This window comes from Podarcis gaigeae, assembly GCF_964106915.1.
Source record: "Podarcis gaigeae genome assembly, chromosome: 9".
Taxonomy (NCBI): domain Eukaryota; kingdom Metazoa; phylum Chordata; class Lepidosauria; order Squamata; family Lacertidae; genus Podarcis; species Podarcis gaigeae.
This window is the reverse complement of record NC_139685.1, coordinates 17,600,714-17,620,598: the sequence shown is the minus strand read 5'-3', so window position 1 is coordinate 17,620,598 and position 19,885 is coordinate 17,600,714. Positions and strand designations below refer to the sequence as shown.

General features: G+C 42.6%; 1 long non-coding RNA gene across 1 annotated transcript; it reads left to right on the top strand.

Annotated features, from left to right (window-relative positions):
* The first annotated feature begins 346 nt into the window (after positions 1 to 346).
* Positions 347 to 8,740, top strand: LOC310852179. Its single transcript, XR_014568012.1, has 3 exons — positions 347 to 527; positions 7,101 to 7,177; positions 8,444 to 8,740. It is a non-coding gene; the product is annotated as an uncharacterized lncRNA (long non-coding RNA).
* The last annotated feature ends 11,145 nt before the right edge of the window (positions 8,741 to 19,885 follow it).

The window sequence follows — 19,885 nt, the reverse complement described above, 5'->3', positions numbered from 1 at the left end:
TATCTCAATATGAAAATAATAAAATAATAAAATTTCATTGATTAACTTCCATTGCTTACACTGCACTTCCTATATACATTTTAAGCAAGATTGTATGTGTTATTCCATATTTCCCCCATACAATCTCACACAAATATTCTAATCAATAAGTTTTCTAAATCTTTCATAAATCTATTCTAAGCACAACCAATACCTTACATTTAATCCTTGTCTGCATAAACGGACACTCCTTGACCCCCATTCCCCACCCACAGCAGAGCATTTTCTATCACACCAATGGGACACAGCACACACACTCTCTGTCATAATCTCATTGCTGAGCAACCATGTGCAGAGCTCAGTGGAGTGGGAAGCCAGCCAACCAGAAGAGTCTCTGAGGTGTACTTGCCTTGAGGCAGAGTCAGCATCCAAAGCCAGGTCCAGTCCTAGGGGCAGGCAAACCACAATCCGTGTCTTCAGGTGCTCCGGGAGTCAGGGAATCTGATGATCATGGGGGTCAAGGGTCAAGATGAGCAGGAAGCAGTAAGGTAAGACCTGGAACTAAAAGCATTGTTACCATTGACTGCTGCTGGAAGCTCAGCACCTTCTCCTCTGTGTCCATGAAGGATGATCAGCGGCAGGTGGAGTCACTCTCCCTTCTCCCCCTTCAGGCTGCTGTTCCACCGTCCTGAGAAAACCCCTTAATCCTGATTTGATTTTATTTTATTCTTTGGTCGTTTGACAAAAAGAAAAACACACACCAACAAATAAATTTAGAAAGGGGCAAGATTAGACACAGACACACAAAGCATTTTTTAAATACAGTCATACCTCGGGTTACAGACACTTTGGGTTGTACAAATTCAGGTTGCGAACCCGAACCCAGAAATACCAGAACTGGTTACTTCTGGGTTTCAGTACGTGCGCATGCACAGAAGTGCAGAATCGCGACCTGCGTGTGTGCACACGCGGTGCTGCAGGTTGCGAATGTGCTCCCCGCTTGGATCATGTTCGCAACCTGAGCATCCACTGTATATAAAAAAGCAAGACCTTGCTCTCTGCTCTGTTTCATCTTTCTTCCCAGCCTGGGTGGCCCTGCCCTATGCCTGCCCCTCAGAGCTGCTGTGTCATGCAGGGTTGTGCCTCAGGGGCGGCAGCCTCTCCTCCTCCTCACCCGCTCTCCAGCAGCCACCACAAGCTGCCCGAGAGAGGAGACCAGCAGTGGTGGCCATGAAGAGGCAACAGGCTGCTCCTTCAAAGTTGCCACTGCTGCCACCGCCGTCGCTCAGGACAAGCACAAGATCAATTTTGGCTTTCAAATATAATAAAGGCGATATGCCTTTACTACTTCTTCCCTACTGACAGTTCTGGCAGGTGAAATAGAGCCATTCCAGGATCAAATCAGAAGCTGGATGGCTTTCATAATTCTGGGACTGTCCCTGGAAAATTGGGACACTTGGAGGATATGATTTGGCCAAGTCACACCGACATTGAGCCCTGATGTTACAGCAACCACATAGTGTGGTTTCAGAGATGACCACAGGAAGCTGTTCTCTACCTTCAGGTAGGTAGCCGTGTTAGTCTGATGCAGTCTAAATAAATAAATAAATAAATAAAAATTGTCCGGTAGCACCTTAGAGACCAACTAAGTTTGTTCTGGTATAAGCTTCCGTGGGCATGTATTCGTGTAACTGAAGAAGTGTGCATGCACATGAAAGCTTATACCCAGAACAAACTTAGTTGGTCTCTAAGGTGCTACTGGACAATTTTATTTTATTTTAATGTTCTCTACCTTGTGAGACCCTAGTAACACCTACAACAACTGTCAATAGCTGGGTCTCCTTTAGGCCTACCTGGAATTGTTTGTGAGTGTACCTGGGACGTTCTGCATACAAAGCATATGCTATACCACTGAGCTAGTCATTTCCCATTAGCCAGCCATGAACTTTTGACTTCTACCCATGATGACGAAGAAAGCAACTGCCAGCAATGCAGGTGGGACAGAGACCCAAACTAGTACTGGTTGTGCGATTGGCCTGAAAGATGCATAAATCAACTGTGGTCCATGAAAGCCCATGCTGTTTCCCACTGTAACCATCTATTGTCTCAATTCTTCCTGCTGTTCAAATTACTTTCCATAGAACAAAATATATTTGTGAAAGAAACGAATACTTTCTTGTCTTTTCCCTTTAAACTTTTGCTTTCCACTCTAATTCCCCCCCCTTACAACTTTACTCTTAGCAGTCCCCCCCCCCCCGATGTTTTACTCACCACAATTCTGCTGTTCATTTCCCCTCATTGCTTCTCAGCTTTTCCTCTCCTGGATTTTCTTCTTCTTCCAACCTGTATTGCATCAACTGTACCCTAACTCACAGGGGAAGCTGTGTTTTTGTTTTGTTTTCCATACCTATCCTGCAAATCTTCCTTAAACTAAAAAAGTCCCACTGTGCGAAAAACCTTTTTGAGCTACATGCAGCTGCAGACGCTTTGTGTGTTTCCTCAATTAATAATTTTGGCTTTCAAATATAATAAAGGCGATATGCCTTTACTACTTCTTCCCTACCAACCTATTCATTGTTCGTAGTTGGCCACTTCAGCTGGCTTCTCCCTGGGGGAGCAGGAGGGGAAGGCAAGAACTCCATTAACCAGCCTTTCTTTCCATGTCAGAAAATTATGCCAAATGTTTATTGAAACTTGGATAGACAAGGCAAATTTATGCTTGGGCAACCAAAGCGATTTTGCCTTATTAAGAAGGCACTTTAGCTCCTGGGCTACTTCCAAAATTACCATGTGATTGAAGCTTTACTGCTTCTTTATTTTTGCATCCAAAATGTCCATATGTCAAGTGCATATATTCCAGCTGAGATAACAAGGCGGGGGGGGGGGGAGGAATAAAACCAATTCATTCTTTCACAGAAAATAATGCAACAGTGACGTGCCCTGTTCCAGAGTTTTTAATATTTTAGACACCCCAGAGGTTTTATTGTGACATTGCCAAAAACAAATGAATGGAGGCCTTTTGTTAATTGCTCCATTGTACTCACTCTTTATCTGGGGAGTTGATCAGTTAAAAGGGGAAACGGTTGGTGGATATTTAGTGCAATCCTTTGCAGGACCAAGTAAGTCCCACTATATTCAGTCAAACTTACCGGTACTCTCTCCACCAACTGTGCATAGGATTTCAGCCTGCCAACTTCTGTCTCTTGAGGATTATATTACCTACTGTTGAAGCTTCCAGTGGGGTGGAGTCTTCACGAGGCTATATTTTCTAGACTATATCTCATTGCAATTTGTGTATTTTCTCCTGATCTTGAAAGCATGTGCAGGGCTCAAGCAGGTGTTTATATTTCAATGGGACTTACATCATAAACATGCACACTACATTTTAGTCTCATATGGCAGGGCTTAGACTATGGTCCGGTCCTTTTAAAACTTGATAAACCTGTCATAATAGAGTCCAGCCTTGAAACATAGGCACCATCAATGCTGAACTTTCAGTCCAATATCACCATCTTTAAGGGAAACAATCTTCAATACCACCTTGAAGAATCCCGGTGGGTTGTATGTCAGGTTTCAATGGAGGCCACAATGTATGCCTTCTTTGCGGTCTTCACTGTCACATGGCAGTTGTGATCATGTGCTCTAATATTCAGCCATCCTTGTAGCAAGAGCTCTAGTTGGTTTTTAATCCTTATTTTTGCAAAATGTTCAAGCCAAGGGGGTTAAGTTTGCCTGGATTGCATTGATAGCTCAGTTGGTTAGAGCATGGTGCTGATAATGCCAAAGTTGCAGGTTCAATCCCCATATGGGACAGTTGCTTATTCCTGCATTGTATGGGGCTGGACTAGATGATCACCGGGTTCAATTCCAACCCTACAATTCTATGCTAGGGTTGCCATACGCCCTGAATTTCCTGGACACATAGGGAATACTGCAGTTGATCTGTAATCAATAAAGTTGTGGCCAAAATTATGCCAGTAACCTTAAACTAAATCCTGTGTCAATTGTGTCTTTATTATGGGGGAGGTCTTGGGATCTTAACACGCAAAGAAGAATGTTTGTGTGTGTTTTCTAGGACTAATGGCAAATTAAAATGGAGCCCCCCCCCCACTTGCTGCCTGCTCCTATTTCACTTTCATTGTACATACCAAAGTTGAAATAATATAAATAATATCACCTGAGTACAATTAAATAGAACTTAATTTAATTGTACCCAGGTTATATTGTTTATATTATTTCTTAAATTTAGATCTTGCACACATATAGAACAGTATAATTAAAACTTCTGGAAAAAAAAGTTAAAAACAACATTCTAAAACACACACAAAAACAACTCATTAAAAACAGACTGCATTTTATTGTCAGCTTAGGGCACCTACTCATTTCAGCATTTTGGAAGTATATTCCCTTTGCACTGGTGGTTAAGGCTTGCCAAAATTGCTGGTGCTCAAAACTCCTTCTGGTTTCAGCTCAGTCGTAAAGCTTTTCCTACAAGCCGCGTGTCAGCTGCACCTCCTTGTTCCTACACTACAACTAAAATAAAACAACTCGAAAAATGTTTCTCCAACTTTTCATTTCTGCAGATGTTCTCAAGTTGTTCTTTAAAGGAGTCAATATAAAAGGAGAACGTACCGAATTCTACTGACTTCATCATGAGGAGTAACCATACCAATCACCAGACTGTGAAGTCAAATATTTTTCTGGGGGGTGAGGGGACTCCTGCACTGCTTGCAAACCTTCAGGCACAATCTGTTGATCATTTCTTATAGATTGATGACTCTGTAGGGTATCACTCATGGGATGCAGTACTGAGTTGTTCAAATAACTTTCTCAAGACCACAAAATGAATCCAAGGCAGATGTGGGAATTTTTAACCCAGGCCTCCCAAAAGCAAGCCCAATTTCACAATTCAATTTATGCTAGCAAAATTCAGTTCCCAAGTAAGACAAACAACATTACTGCAGAAGTCCCATGCATATAATTGGCCAAGTAAACTCCAATATGAGGAACAGACTTGACATATGGGAAGGGCTGGTTATATGATGTGGCATTGCATTGTGTTATGGTATATTCATGTATCACCTTTTGGCCTAAAGACCAAACTACATTCAGTTGTGAACGAAAAACAACTTGAGGAAGTACAGGAGGAAGTCTCCATAACAGTGAAATATGTAGAAGCCAAGTTATGTGATGAATGGTTGGAGGAATGTTGTTCGCTTTGTTGGAGAAGAGAAGAGTGGGGTGTGACATAAGAGCAGTTTTCATGAAGGGCTGTCATGAAGATGATGAAACAGACTTATTCTCTGTTACTCCAGAGGGCAAGACTAGAACCATTGTTTGGAAAGTTGCCGGGGGAGCAGATTTCAGCTAAGTATTAGGAGAAAAACTGTTCAACAGTAGCACAGAGTGCATTGGGAATGGTGGGTTCTTTCACTGGATATATTTGGGGGGGGGCTGGATGGCTATTGTCCATGGTTGCTGTGGTGGCATCACAAATTGCAGGCCCTATACTGAGTAGTGGGCTTATACAAGATGACAAGATGGAAAACTTTTGGGGAAAGTATTTCTGAGGTTTGATGGCTCATAACACCTGATTGTGGTTCGAGGACCCGACCCCCGCAAAGTAAAATGAAGACACAGGGACACGCGATATAAGGTTAATGGGCTAGAAAAGGCCACAACTTTATTGATTACAGCAATGAAAAGGTATTGGCTTAGGCATTGGATCACGAAACAAGTGGGTTTATTCACCAGGGGTTCATCACCTGTTGATGCTAATCCAACTATAGGCTCACCCCTGATGTCACCGAGGGTCGTGCCATGGCCTCCCGCCAAGCAGGCTTCGGACGGAATACACGACCGCCAGATTCCTTTAGCGGAATACCCCTAGAGATTGAAGGCATAGGCGATGGCCACACCTAGCGCTTCGACACACCACAACACATTATTCCAATGCCTAACCTACCCACCAATACCACCAAAAAGTTGTGACAATTGCTACGAGGTAGGCGAAAAAACCAAAAGGCCTAATGCCAAATGGAAAAACTCCTACCAGGCCCCCCGGGCAACCGGGGCAACCAACCTAAGGTCCATAGCAAGGCCAATGACCTAAGCCCTAACTCAAAGGGAGTGGAGGGTGGGTGACTCGCACAGGACGACAAAGAGAAATGAGGCCGGGGAAAGGCTGGCACTGCAGCATAAAGGCTGCTGGACACGCCCCCCCCCCCATGGCACCTGGTTGGACGGCCACCGGAGGGGCGTGAGTGCCAGCCAGGTGAGCTGGAGGCAGGGGGCAACGCCCCCTGCTAGGAGCGGTGTTCAGGCTCCCGCCCACAACCACTCCCCTCTCTTTCAGGGAGGAGAGTCTTTGGCTCTCTAAACACTCATGCTCATTGGCTACATTCAAATGAAGGAAAACTACTGCATATAAACCTAAGCAAGTTGTGCTTCCCTTTTCTGGTTATTTGGCTATAACTTTTGATAGTATGCAGATAATGGAACAAACTTTGTTGCATTGTTGTTGTTTAGTGGTTTAGTCGTCTCCGACTCTTTGTGACCCCATGAACTAGAGCACGCCAAGCACTCCTGTCTCCCGCTGCCTCCCGCAGTTTGGACAATCTTTTATTGTGCTTTTCACTTTGGCTGCAAATCAATTTGGGGCTTTCTTTATGAGAAGCGATGTGGACGTTTAATGAATAATAATAAATGAACCAAATCGGACCTAAACTTTACGATACAAGAAAACCTCGAGGCCTTTTATGCAAGCAAATATGCATGGGCAGCATTTCCCCCAGTAAGAATTAAACCTGCATGCGCCTTCCAGTGATCTGACGAAGAAATGCAAAGGTATACCTAACAAGCATTAGGTGCTTACAGTGTTATTTTATAAATATGTATGTTATTATAATAATACTGTATTTACCACTGTAAAATAACATCAGACCTGTTAGTCTGCTGTGTCATACACCATCAGAAGTATACCCGTTTTTTGCTATGGCTCTTGTTGTGCATCTGGTAAAGAGGTAAAATTCCAGCATTTGCCATGAAGTGGGATATAGCAATGCAAAGCTGTTGTTTTTTAGTGTGGTGTCTGCCCTTGAAATTTTATCTGTATCTTCCAGAAACAGAGCTTGTGCGTGTTCCAATAAAGGACTGGATGGCTGATCTTGCATAGAGATACATTTATCATGACATGGAGGTGAGCCTGCAATACTGTGGGCTTTTCAGATTCGAGTTCAATGTCTTTCTTCATGATATCCGACAGAAAGGTACCATTTACCTTCATATTTTCACAATTTAATTAGTTGTTAATATACTGGGATAGGAGGAGATGAAACATCAGTGCAGAAGACAGTGTCATCATTCAAGTTCCGACTTTCTATACACAAAAAGCACCTTGGACCAAAAGAAAAAAGAAAACACACCTTAAAGAAAACCAACTGATTTTTACATGCTCCAATGGTGCGGGTTTAAGTGTCTGTTTTTGGTTTGTGAAAATCAAAAAGAGTTGGGAGAACATCCCAAGAAATCTCTTGGTTTTTGCTACTGGCATGGTTCCCTGTCCCAGCTACTGTGAAAGTATTGGGATTTAAAACCAACCAACCAACTGTTTGCAATGAAAACTGATCCAGGAAAGCTGCCTTAAGTGTGGTATTCAGGTGCAATACATATTTTACAGAGCAATCCATATCTGCTTTTCACCAGGCTATGGGTGGGGGGGTGGATTTGGTGAAGGAACTCGAAACTGCCAATCTTTCACTAGCCAGCACCTGCTGAGTTATGCCAGGACAGATCTCCTCCTGCCAACTCCAAACCAGGGCTTTCTGGGAACAGGGCTGAGTTGGCCTGGAGTCTATTGTAATGTGAGTCAGTCCTGCTGCCATCAGATGAAGAAGAAGAAGAAGAGTTTAGATTTGATATCCCGCCTTTCACTCCCTTTAAGGAGTCTCAAAGTGGCTAACATTCTCCTTTCCCTTCCTCCCCCACAACAAACACTCTGTGAGGTGAGTGGGGCTGAGAGACTTCAAAGAAGTGTGACTAGCCCAAGGTCACCCATCAGCTGCATGTGGAGGAGCAGAGATGCAAACCCGGTCCCCCAGATTACGAGTCCACCACTCTTAACCACTACACCACACTGGCTCTCTCAGATGATGGTGTCAGGCCTGATCTGGGTCCAATCACTGCTCTAGCTTCAAGCTGATGTCACAATCTGCCTGCCACTCCACCTTCTACAGTGACCACAGTGTATAGCATGTCTGTGGATGTGGTTAGAAAAACTTCCCCTTTAGAAAACCCCCGATTTGTTTTATGCTTTTCAGGAATCTGTGCTAGTGACATAGCTACTTCCCTCTACACTCCAAATTCGGCATCAGCCATTGTTCATAGCTCTACTAAAATGTCCTATATTTAATAATATAATTAATGAGCTACATCAATTATACCTCTTTTGTTTCTCTTATCTAAGGTGCAGGTGTGTCATTTACATTGCAGATTAATATTTGCTATAGTGGTTGTCAATCTGAGTTTCCGTCATTCATCAACACCGCCTCTGGCAATCTTCAACAGGTTCTTTCTTTAGCAGGTGAGATTCTGCCTGCTATGTCACAGGCATTCTAACATCTCACTGACTGTTAAGACAGTAGAAATGGAATAGTAATTGGGCAACAACTTCCTCCTCAGATAGGTAGACGTGGTTCCGACTTTTTGCACTTTCATATATGGGACATAACTTTGGGAAGATTTTTTAATATATAGCACTGAGTCTTCAAAACCCATTTACCCTAAGAAACATATAAACAACTCAGCTCTATGCATATTTATTCAACAGCAAGTTCCAATGAGCTTAATAAGAATTATTCTTATTATGAAAATGTGCTGAAGATTTCAGCCTTATCTCCCCCCCCATTGCATGTTGCCCCCCCCCATTGAGAAAGATGTGGCTGTCAAGTGTTTCTTTCCCTGGAGTCTGCTCCCGGGTACTTCATTTGAGTGGACCCCATATGGCAGTTGCAGTCTTAAGCCTCCATGAATATTTTTATTGAAATAGGTAAAGGTAAAGGAACCCCTGACCGTTAGGTCCAGTCGTGACCGACTCTGGGGTTGCGGCGCTCATCTCGCTTTATTGGTCGAGGGAGCCGGCGTACAGCTTCCGGGTCATGTGGCCAGCATGACTAAGCCACTTCTGGCAAACCAGAGCAGCGCACAGAAACGCCCTTTACCTTCCCGCCGGAGTGGTACCTATTCATCTGCTTGCACTTTAGGCGTGCTTTCGAACTGCTAGGTTGGCAGAAGCTGGGACAGAGCAAGGAGAGCTCACCCCATCACGGGGATTCGATCAGCATCAGCTTCTGATCGGCAAGTCCTAGGCTCTGTGGTGTTGGTAAAAAATAGTGCCTTCCCCCCAAAAAAAACCCACTTCTACTACTACCTTACTTCTACTACTTCTACTACTACCGTGGCTATTGAGTGGATTGTAACAAAGGTTCCGGCTCTGGAAATTTCTTCTCACTGAACATAACACTTTCGAGTCAGTGATTTTATTCAGGGCTGTTTCAAGAGAGAAAAGGGTTCAAGTCCTGCTTGTGAAAAATTATTCCCATTGTGTTCCATGTGCTTCCTCTCAAGGGAGTATGCACAGGGCTGCATTTGTCTTGTTCACACATTAATATTATTGTTGTTGTTCTTGTCATTAAATGCATTGCCTGCCCTTCTCCAGAAGGTCCTTGAGTGAACTACAACTGTTTAAAATTTAGAATTAAAAACAGAACATATTACATTCACAAGAATAAGGTGGGCCCCTGAAATCACATATCTCAGTTGTCAAAAGCAAAGGTAAAGAGATGTGTCTTCAGCATTGACCAAAGGTTGTACAGTGAAGAAGTCAGATACAGTAGAACCTCGAGTTGCAGACGTAATCCATCCTGGAGGCATGTCTGCAACTCAAAGCATTCACATCCAGAAGTGCCACGTCTGCACACGCACAGGGCACGATTTAACGCTTCTGCGCATGCATGAACAGCGAACCTGGAAGTAACCTGTTCTGGTACTTCCGGGTTGCTGTGGGACGCAACTTGAAAAGACGTAACCTGAAGTGGACACAACATGAGGTATGACTGTACAGCTTTGTAGGGAGAGCATTCCACAGGTTATGGGGCTGCCTCAGATAATGCCCTCCACGGGGCATTGCTACTACCACATATCTTCTGAGGGAGGTGAAACTACCAAGAGGGCCTCCTCTGCTTATGTTAATACCTGAGGGGGTCTGTCAGGAAAGAGGGAGTCTTTGAGATACTTAGGGCCTAAGTCAGTTCAGAGCTTTGAATGTGAGTACCATGAACTGGGCCCATATTACCCTGAACACAGGTACAAGCTACACATCTATAAAGGTTTGTGTGAAAGAGTGCACAGTTGTTGTATCTGTGTACACTCACTGAACGTATCACGTGAACACCCCTGTTGTTATCTCACAAACAAAAGTGTGATGGTTGTTTGGTTCCAAGGGACTGTATTATACAAAGGGGAAAAAGAAGTTAACAAAACGCACAATACCTTGATCCAAGCTATTTGGAAGCTATGAAAGTATTCACTGTAGCCCTGAGTCAAGCACTCCTTCCAACTTTATTTAAGAGTATTTTTATATTGAATTCTAATCACCATGTTTCTCACCTCCTAACCTGCTTGGGAAATAAATAGCATGCTACCAAAGTACAGGCACCGAGAAAAATTTGCCAATTGTCCATTAGAGGATTATACTTTTGTGGTAGCTGTCATTAGTTGCCCTGTTCTCTGGTTCCTTTCTAAGTGAAGTGACATTTCAAAATTGATAGATTGTCGTGAGCACATGTATGCACCATGTTGCCTTGGTTCGTTTGTTTTCAAGCATTACTGAAAAGAAAGAGCTTGATTATTATTAGTTTTTTAGTCTTTTTTTATTTCTGCAAAATAGCCCAATAACAAACATTAGTACAGATGGAAAGCCTCAGAACCATTCTTCACAAATGAATGGATTCTGATTATGGGAGTTTGGCTGTTTTGGGAACAATACAGCAGGTTTATGAAAGATTATGTTGCCTCAGTTGTCTGTGAAGTTTTGGCATTTGGTCCTGATTCTGTTTTTTGTTTGTTTTTGCCTAAGTCTTTGGAGAGCTTATTTGAACACGAAGCCTTCCATGGCACCACAGCCTTATTGGGCCTATTGATTTATGACTTGCCTTTCTGATTTGAGACTAGTATACACTTGCAGTAGAATGAGGTGGGAGAATGGACTGTGATCGTTCAGACTAGGTGGGGTCTTGCCACATTTTAAAATGATCCCTGCTGTAAAAACAAGTATCCGATCTGCCTGCAAGTTGAAGCAACCACAGAAGGGAAAATGACGTACTACAACTTTTCCCCTGATGTGCTTCTTTTTAATTGTCAGAATATTGTTACATGGTGGAACATTTTCTTTTAAAATAATAATAATATGTGAACCCTGTTTTCAGTCTGGCTAGTTTAGTCCACTACCTCATTCTGCTACACTTGTAAAGCAGTTCTAAGACTAAATGATCAACATATTTATTTCATTTGTAGCAGGCCTCCACCACAGGGAAGTGGTGCCACTGCTATAACAAATGAATTTTGTTAGAGCTGTTCAGTGGAATCAATAATCTGGACCTTGTGTAGATCTATATGCACTTTCCCCACCAAGAATGAGTTTCAAAGTTTTACTGCAGAACAGTCTTAAATACTAGTTACATAACATGAACAAAATAACAGAGTAACATATTGCAAACAAGTAGTGTGGTTCAGTCCTTTGACTGCCTTATGCAGTTTTGAAAACTTTCCTCTCTCTGGTCCCAGAGAGAGATCCTAAGCTCGTTCATCATTGCAGGGAGTTGCATTGAGAGTTGGAGTTGAACTACATTTGGATATGGTCATATGTTCTCCATCCTTGATATATAATCATAACCATATATTTTTATGTTTGATGGTTGATTTCCTCTCTCTGATCCCAGAGAGAGACCCTAAGCTCGTACATCATTGCAGTTATCCTCTGCTACAACTCCTGCTACTAGGCACCTCTGACTTCTCAGGTTTCATCTCCTGCTGTGAGGGCTGCAGCTTGGGTTTCTTGTGATGTGTCATCAGGGACTCACTAAAATGGAAACACACCAGCTTTCCGCTTTCACTCAGAGTGAAACCTCTTGCTTAAGGTTAACTTCTCTTTACAGCAATCCAAATACAATGCATTCAAACATAGCATTTTATGTACTTGTAATGTTAACAGATTGGTCTCATCCCCAGCCACATCACTACATTGGCAGATATTCAGTTTTTCATCCCTTGTAACCCATGGCATCTTCCTGTTTCCCTGCTTTAACTGTAGATAATAAGTACCTTTGGCTATGTCGTTTCCCTAAGTCATTTTGTAAAGTATCATGTGCACTAAAAGTGCCATATATATTGGTGTGAGGAACCTGTGGAACCCCCACCCCCCTTTGGGTTTTGCTGGACTAAAATTCTCATTATTCCACCATGCTGGCTGGTGTTGATGAGAGTTCAAGTCCAACTACATTTAGATGGCCATGTGTTCTCCACCCTTGATATAACATCATAACCATATATTTTTATGTTGGATGGTCAGTCTCTCCCCACAGTGATTGATATTTGTACAGCAGCCATCAGCTAAGGTCCTTACTTATATGAGATATAAACCCAGTCTCAGACTGGCACACATGTTTGCATGCAAATGCATCTACTGTACATTAGCATAAGCATCAGAGTTCACAGTGCTAACCTTAACAATGTTTCCTCTCCTGGATATTTGTATTTCCTTGTAACACATATATTACAACCACAGGTTTACAGAAGGCCTCCACGTGCCAGTGCAGATGTTCCCCAGTAAGGATTTTGATAAAATTGGCATCTTTCAAAAGGAAGTTCTCTACTCCCAGTTTAAAATGCAAATGGTTAAAATGGAAACATCCCAGCTCATTATAGATGGCATTGATAAAGCATGGACAGCTATAAAGAAGTGAGGCAAGGACAGTGATAGAGTAGATTCCCCCCCCCCCCTCAGTGATAAGATAAACCTGCAGGCGAGCCTACCAAACACAAAACCCACCATTGTCAGACACTGCATAATCCCACACAATACTGCTAGAGTGTGACTTTGGTGACAGAATTTCTGGATTCAATAGAGAGCTGAACGCTATGCTGATGACCTTGTGTTGGCTAGTGCAAAGTTTCCGTCTTTTTGTGTCTGCAAAAGTTCTGTTTTCTGCATAAATGTGGGAAATATGGCAGCAAAAGCAAAGCGGCCCACATTTTTGCTAAATATCCTCAAATGTGTGATCAATGAGGACACAGGCTACCAACCTAGACAGCTTTAAAGGGGGATTAGAAAAATCCATTGAGGGGGAGGTTATCAGTGACTACACAGGTCCTGATGATTCCAATATCACAACCAATATGCCTCTGGATACCAGTTGCTGGAATTGTGAGTGGGAGGTGCTCATTATAATCTGTGTTCTGGGTTTGTTCCCCATGAGGACATCATGTTGGGCTAGGTAGGTCTTTGTTTTGATCCAGCAAAACTCTTCTTAGATTTTTATGACCTCTCCAGGGCCAGATTTAGGTTTGATGAGGCCCTAAGCTCCTGCAGGTAATGGGGCCCTTTATATGTCCAGCTGTCCTTTGTCAACAACAAATTGTCACTGTTTTTTGTGTTGAATACATGCTACAGTAAATGGTAATTTATGGACCTAATAGGTATCTAAAGACATTTGCACATAACAAAATATGTATTTTATCAAAGTAATTGTTGAACAGAAATACAATTAAGAAGATGTATATTAAAAGTGAAATACAATTAAGAAGAGGTACCAGTATATTAATAGTGAAATAATTATTAAGCTCTGACTTAAAATGATTTTTTATTCATAACAAACTTAACAATGCAAACACATTGGCAATAACAAAAGTTCCTTTAGAAACACAATTTACAAAGATTCATAATCTAGTCTCTCGAAACTTGCTATAACATGAAATAATAATAATAGGTGTAAATATATGATGTAAACTACTAATAATTATAAATAGCAGAATGTAGGAACCCTATATATAGAAATGAGCAAACCAGTGATATTTTAAGGAGCAGGCTAGCAGGCGGGGCCCATTACTTACATCATAGGAGCCTACACAATACAAAACACTGTTGCTGCATGTAAGTTTTATTTTATATGTTTATCTTATATTTTGGAAATGTACATCCAGATTTTTTTCTTTAATTTTTTTGGGGGGGCCCCAAGAGAGTGGGGCCTTAAACTATAGCTTGATTAGCTTATACGTAGATCTGGCACTGGACCTCTCTCAAAAACTGTTCTGATAGCCTGTCTCCAATTGATCATAAATCTGAAGCATACATATTTGTTAAAACCCTGAAATAGAAATATGGCTGATAACTGTGACACAGCGGAATGGGTCCTTAAGACAAATTTGCACAGTATCGTTGTTACCCCAACTTTTTTTGGTTGGATTGGGATCAACACACTTCATTACCTTCGCCATCATAAAAACAAGCAAGCATAGCAATCATATATGGACAGCATGGTATGCCACAGACCTTCACAATTTATTGTGTCAAAGGATGTTGTCTAATCCACAGGAGTTCGTAGTCCACTCACGGGCTCCTTCTTGAATTTTTTGCACTGCAAAAATAATGCCCAATAAAAACTGATTTCAGTGATAATAGTGTTATATTTCACCGCACAATCCTTATGGAGTTTGCAGCTGAGTTAGATAAATGTAGAAATAGATTATTTTGATCACTGTCAAAGTTAGATGAAATAATTGTATTGTCTAATAATTCATCAGCAAAAGACTTGTGTCACCTACTAATCAATATCCAAGGTAAGTAGCTAACTCAGGGGTCAGCAAACTTTTTCAGCAGGGGGCCAGTCCACTGTCCCTCAGACCTTGTGGGGGGAATGGACTATATTTTAATAAAAGCACACATTCTATTCATATAAAAACACCAGGCAGGCCCCACAAATAACCCAGAGATGCATTTTAAATAAAAGGACACATTCTGCTCATGTAAAAACATGCTGATTCCCAGACTGTCCACAGGCCGGATTGAAAAGGCGATTGGGCTGGATCCAGCCCCCGGGCCTTAGTTTGCAGACCCATGAGCTAACCTGTTCCAAAAAAACAGATGGCATCCAATCCTATCATGCATGAAAATCTCCTTGTGTTTGAGTAATGGCCGTGTGAACAGGGATATCTGAGGATTTGAAGATTCCAATATGAACTGACCTTGTCACCAGCTCCTGAACTAATGTGCAGATCAGAAAGGCGCTGTCCACTGAATTTTGCATTCCTGCAAATGTTGTGACACAGCCCCTAGCTGGCAAAAATGTCGAAAAACTATGTTTTTTAAAAGCATGTTTTGAGGTGAAAAATTAAATTGAAAAAAAGAAACAGTTTAAAAATGTGTATTTTGAGAGAATACACGGGGGGGGGACTGGGTGCAAATTAATGTGACGATGTGATGTAAACACATTTGAAAGTGACATGGACTGAAAATAGATTGATTTGTTCATCCCTTCATGTAAGCTAACCCACAAGGAAGATGTTTTCACTCTGTGACAATTAGCTATTCTGGTCAGTAATAATTTATCTGTAATTTCTCAGCTGAGTTGCCTCCTGAATGAACCATTACTTTATTTCTGGTAAGTTAGACCCCCTATTACAAATCTTCAGGTTACTATTCCATGTTTATCAATTTGCTCAATGCACAAAAATGATAATGTGTGCTGTGTATCGAAGAGTGTCTAGGCTATTAGGAAGAGATGAAATCCTTTTTAGAAATGCCAACAACTACTGCTTTAAATTGGAATGAATTTCTACAGGGCACGCATATAAGTTAAGCTAAAGTTAATTTAGTTTGGCAGATAGAATATGTAGGAAAATCATCTAACTTTAAGTTTCCATTAATGCAGTTCTTCAAACTTTGTGCATATAAGTATGAATAAGGTAGGAATTTTAGTATAGTGCTGTTCCTGTGTTCTTTGGCCATTGTGGGGAGCAGATGTATGGACACCACCCACAAAATCACCACCACTGCGCAATCCAGCACCTGTGTTGAGTGCTAAGATCCTATGGGAAGCTTCTTAAGTGCATTTGGTTCAATGCACTTGGAAGCCTTCTTTTGTTTCAGAACCCCTAGGCTCCTGACAGAACCATCAATGACCAGAGAGAGATGTTGTGGCAGCTCCTCCCCAACCTTTCCTTGGTTTAAAAAAAAGATCTGTGTGCTCCGAGGGAAGGCGGAACTGATGGGGCAGCCATTTCCAGACCATGAATGGACCTGAGGGAAAGGAGAAACGAGGGAGCCCAGACCAGAGAACTTGTGTCATCAGCTCCTGGTTGGCCTGATTTTTCTTCTTCTTTCTTTCTGGAAATAAGTAACATGGAAATGAGCACTAAACTCTAGCTAGATTCCACTGTATTTGAAGAAGGCTTTACATTGTGCGAAAGATCACATTGCAAGCAAAAATTAACTGGTGAGCAAACATCAGGAAGATGGAATGAAGCACTGTCTGTGTGCAACCTAACTATTTTTTAATGAGCTGGGGAAAATCAACACATACTGATGTTTTCCTATCATGGAAAGTAATTAACAATAGCTTAATGTGAATGAAAAATATACAAGTGCACTACTGACTCACACCTGTCTCACTCCACTCTTCCTTGAGTCAAGTACAAGTCATAAGTCTTAGCTTACTATGGTATGGAATCTAATACTCATGGTTTGCTTCTCTCCAGTCAAACCACAATGCTAAACCAATGGGTTTTCTTGGTTCACCAAGGGCCAGCTCACATGACACAATAAACCAAAGCCAATAAAGGGGGGGGGGGATGGCAAAACACAAAGGAAGTGATAAAGTGATGCTGCTACTTCATGGTAAGCCATGTTTTATTTGATGTGCAAGTAAGGTGTTAGTAAGTGGATGTGTGCCACAGACTAAAAACAGATCAAAAGTAATGAATAGTGTGGTTTCGATAAGATTCTCTTTTGGAAAACTCACAAATGGTTGCTCTACTTATGCTGGGTCAGTTTTAGACTAATCTTCCTCCATTTTCTTCTCAGTATATCTCCCCCCCCCCACACACACACTTTGTTTATTATTATTTACTTAGTCTCCAGTACTGGGAAATGTGAAACCTCTGGAACATTTTGGTAACTATGGCATCCCTTGGGCATTTCTCCTGAGAAGGAATCGCCAAATTCACCAAGAATTTTACTTTGGCAAAATTTAGGGACTATCTAGAGATGTGGAGGCATCCCTCCATGGACTTTTAGACACTATGCAGTCACACATCTGAGGCTTCCCTCAAAAGCCTTGCATGTTTTACCAGAAGAAGAGTTTACAAATCTGGTTCTTTGATCTCTGTGTGATGCCTTTCATGGTCTCTTCTGCACTGGCAGTGGGCTTATGCAGGTCATCTCCTGTCTGCAGTCACCCTTTGTTCCCTCTTGCAATAAGATCAGCTTGCCCCACTTGTACTATTTCTAGTGTTGGCAACTGTGTTTCACCCCAGAATTGAACAGCTGTCCTTTAGAGTACTAGGATAAGCCCCTAAGGGACTAGTAATGACATCAGCCATTTCCTAAATAGCCGGAACACAGCTCTGTTGGAGGGAAGCATTATAGAGATGAATAATCACTAGTGACAAATCCTCACAATAGTATTTCAACATCTAATTAGGGATGTTGTCACAGCTAGTGGCAGTTCTTCTTTGTAAAGCTTGCATGAGAAGTATCTCCTCTCTCCTCAATACAAGGTACTGCGGCTGACAGACCAGGAGCAGGTGATGTCTCAGGGGTCAGTGTGCAGCTGCCCAGAACAGTGAAGGAATGATTAAATGTCTTCCGTCTCGGTGGGAAGGATGTTCTCCGACTAATCCTAGTGAGATTTTGCCCTGTCATTCTTTCATTATATAAAAAAGCAGACTTGTGTACATGATATCTTATCTCTAAAATGGAAAGGTCCAATATTACAATGGTAGCTTGCTTGTCTGTTTTTGCATTTTCAATAGAGATTTCAACATATCGTCATCGGGAAAACTTGGGGAGCGAACAAATGAGCCTAGAGGGAACAATCAGTTCCATCTATATTATCATTCCTCCTTCACAATCTGAGCAGCTTACTTAGAGAATGTCAAACCTTGCCATTAGTGGAGAGCAGGTCTGCCCCCTCCCACAAAAAGCTAGAATGAAGTCATGTGGAAGGGGCACACAGGTGCCCCAATGTGGTGGTGTTGGCATCCGTCAATCTTGAGAGACAATGGAGTGTGCCACCAGGACTGAACTCAAACCACTGGAGAATCACAGCATGTGCTGTGGCTACAGGGACCCATAACTTGTAACTGCTCCCTCCTTCATTGTTTCTGCTGTATCAGCAGTGCCCCTACAAGGTGCAAGCCTAGGGAGTGTGTATGGAGGTCCTGGGTTGCCCAGACACATAGCCCATCTTGGCCCCACTGATGCTGTCAGAAGGAAAGCAAAGCAATACATTTGGCACCAGCTTGGAGGAGGCATATAAGGTGCCATCTGTCAGGAGTTCAGTTCCCGGCTTGATAACACAGTGAGCATTGTTAATTAAAAAGGATGCTTTTTTTGTCAAAACAAACAGAGAGCTCCAGATGGCTTTAAGATAGCCTCCACCGTCATCGATCAAGATGACCCTTCTGAGGAATGCTTCCGGTGTGACCAGCAGCAACTGAACTTTCACTTCATACATCTTTTGTTTTGCTTCCTATCTTGCAGCCCTCCCATTCGTTGAGACCTCAGACTGAGTGGGTCAGCTCCCTCCTCTACCCCATTGTCTGAGAGGCTATCTCTTAATGCTTTTCCACCTGTTTGTGTTTCCAGTGAGCTTTGCCCACGTTCCAGCTTGCTCTCTGCCATTCCCTTATTAGCCGGCATTCCAAGGGGTGGGAGAGTTGGCACCAGCCAATGCTCATCCTGCATGGCAGTTAACCCTCTCTGCTCCTGGCTGCTTTCTTCAGTTGGCAGTAATCCTTCCCTGGGAGCTGGTTAATTCATGACACCATCCAACCATCCTAGGGACTCCACTATGGATTTGGGTAGGGTTTACTCCATAGCCCTTTCTTCTCCCAGAGATGTCCCACAAGTTGGCGGGCATGGAGTTTCCCTCAGGGTTCACTCCCAAAGCCTTTCTCATGAATGTGTAGAGCCACAAGGCAGCAGAGATTTAGGGTCAGAATTTCCCTTCTCCTAGAAGGGCTACCTTCCCTTCCACTCAGCTGTACAGTGGTACCTCGGGTTACATACGCTTCAGGTTACAGACTCTGCTAACCCAGAAATAGTACCTCGAGTTAAGAACTCCGGTGGCACGGCAGCAGCAGGAGGCCCCATTAGCTAAAGTGGTGCTTCAGGTTAAGAACAGTTTCAGGTTAAGAACGGACCTCCAGAACGAATTAAGTACTTAACCCGAGGTGCCACTGTACACACAGCCAATCAGAAGGGGTAAGGTTGGTATAAACATCTTTGCCATCTGTTCCTCCTCAGCTGCATTTGGCACACCAACCCAGCTGTCCATGCTATGGACTGTTTGGGCTTCAGGGGAGTTGCTGCCTGGGAGGTCTGTATAGATTTTGCGGGGAGGGGATCACTCTGTTTTAAAGCACAGCACTGGCCTGTTTGAAAGCCCCTTTAAACTTTCTAAACAGTTTTTGGAGAAAGTTTGACTGACTGGAGAACCAGTGTGGTGTAGTAGTTAAGAGCGGTAGTCTCGTAATCTGGGGAACCGGGTTCGCGTCTCCGCTCCTCCACATGCAGCTGCTGGGTGACCTTGGGCCAATCACACTTCTTTGAAGTATCTCAGCCCCACTCACC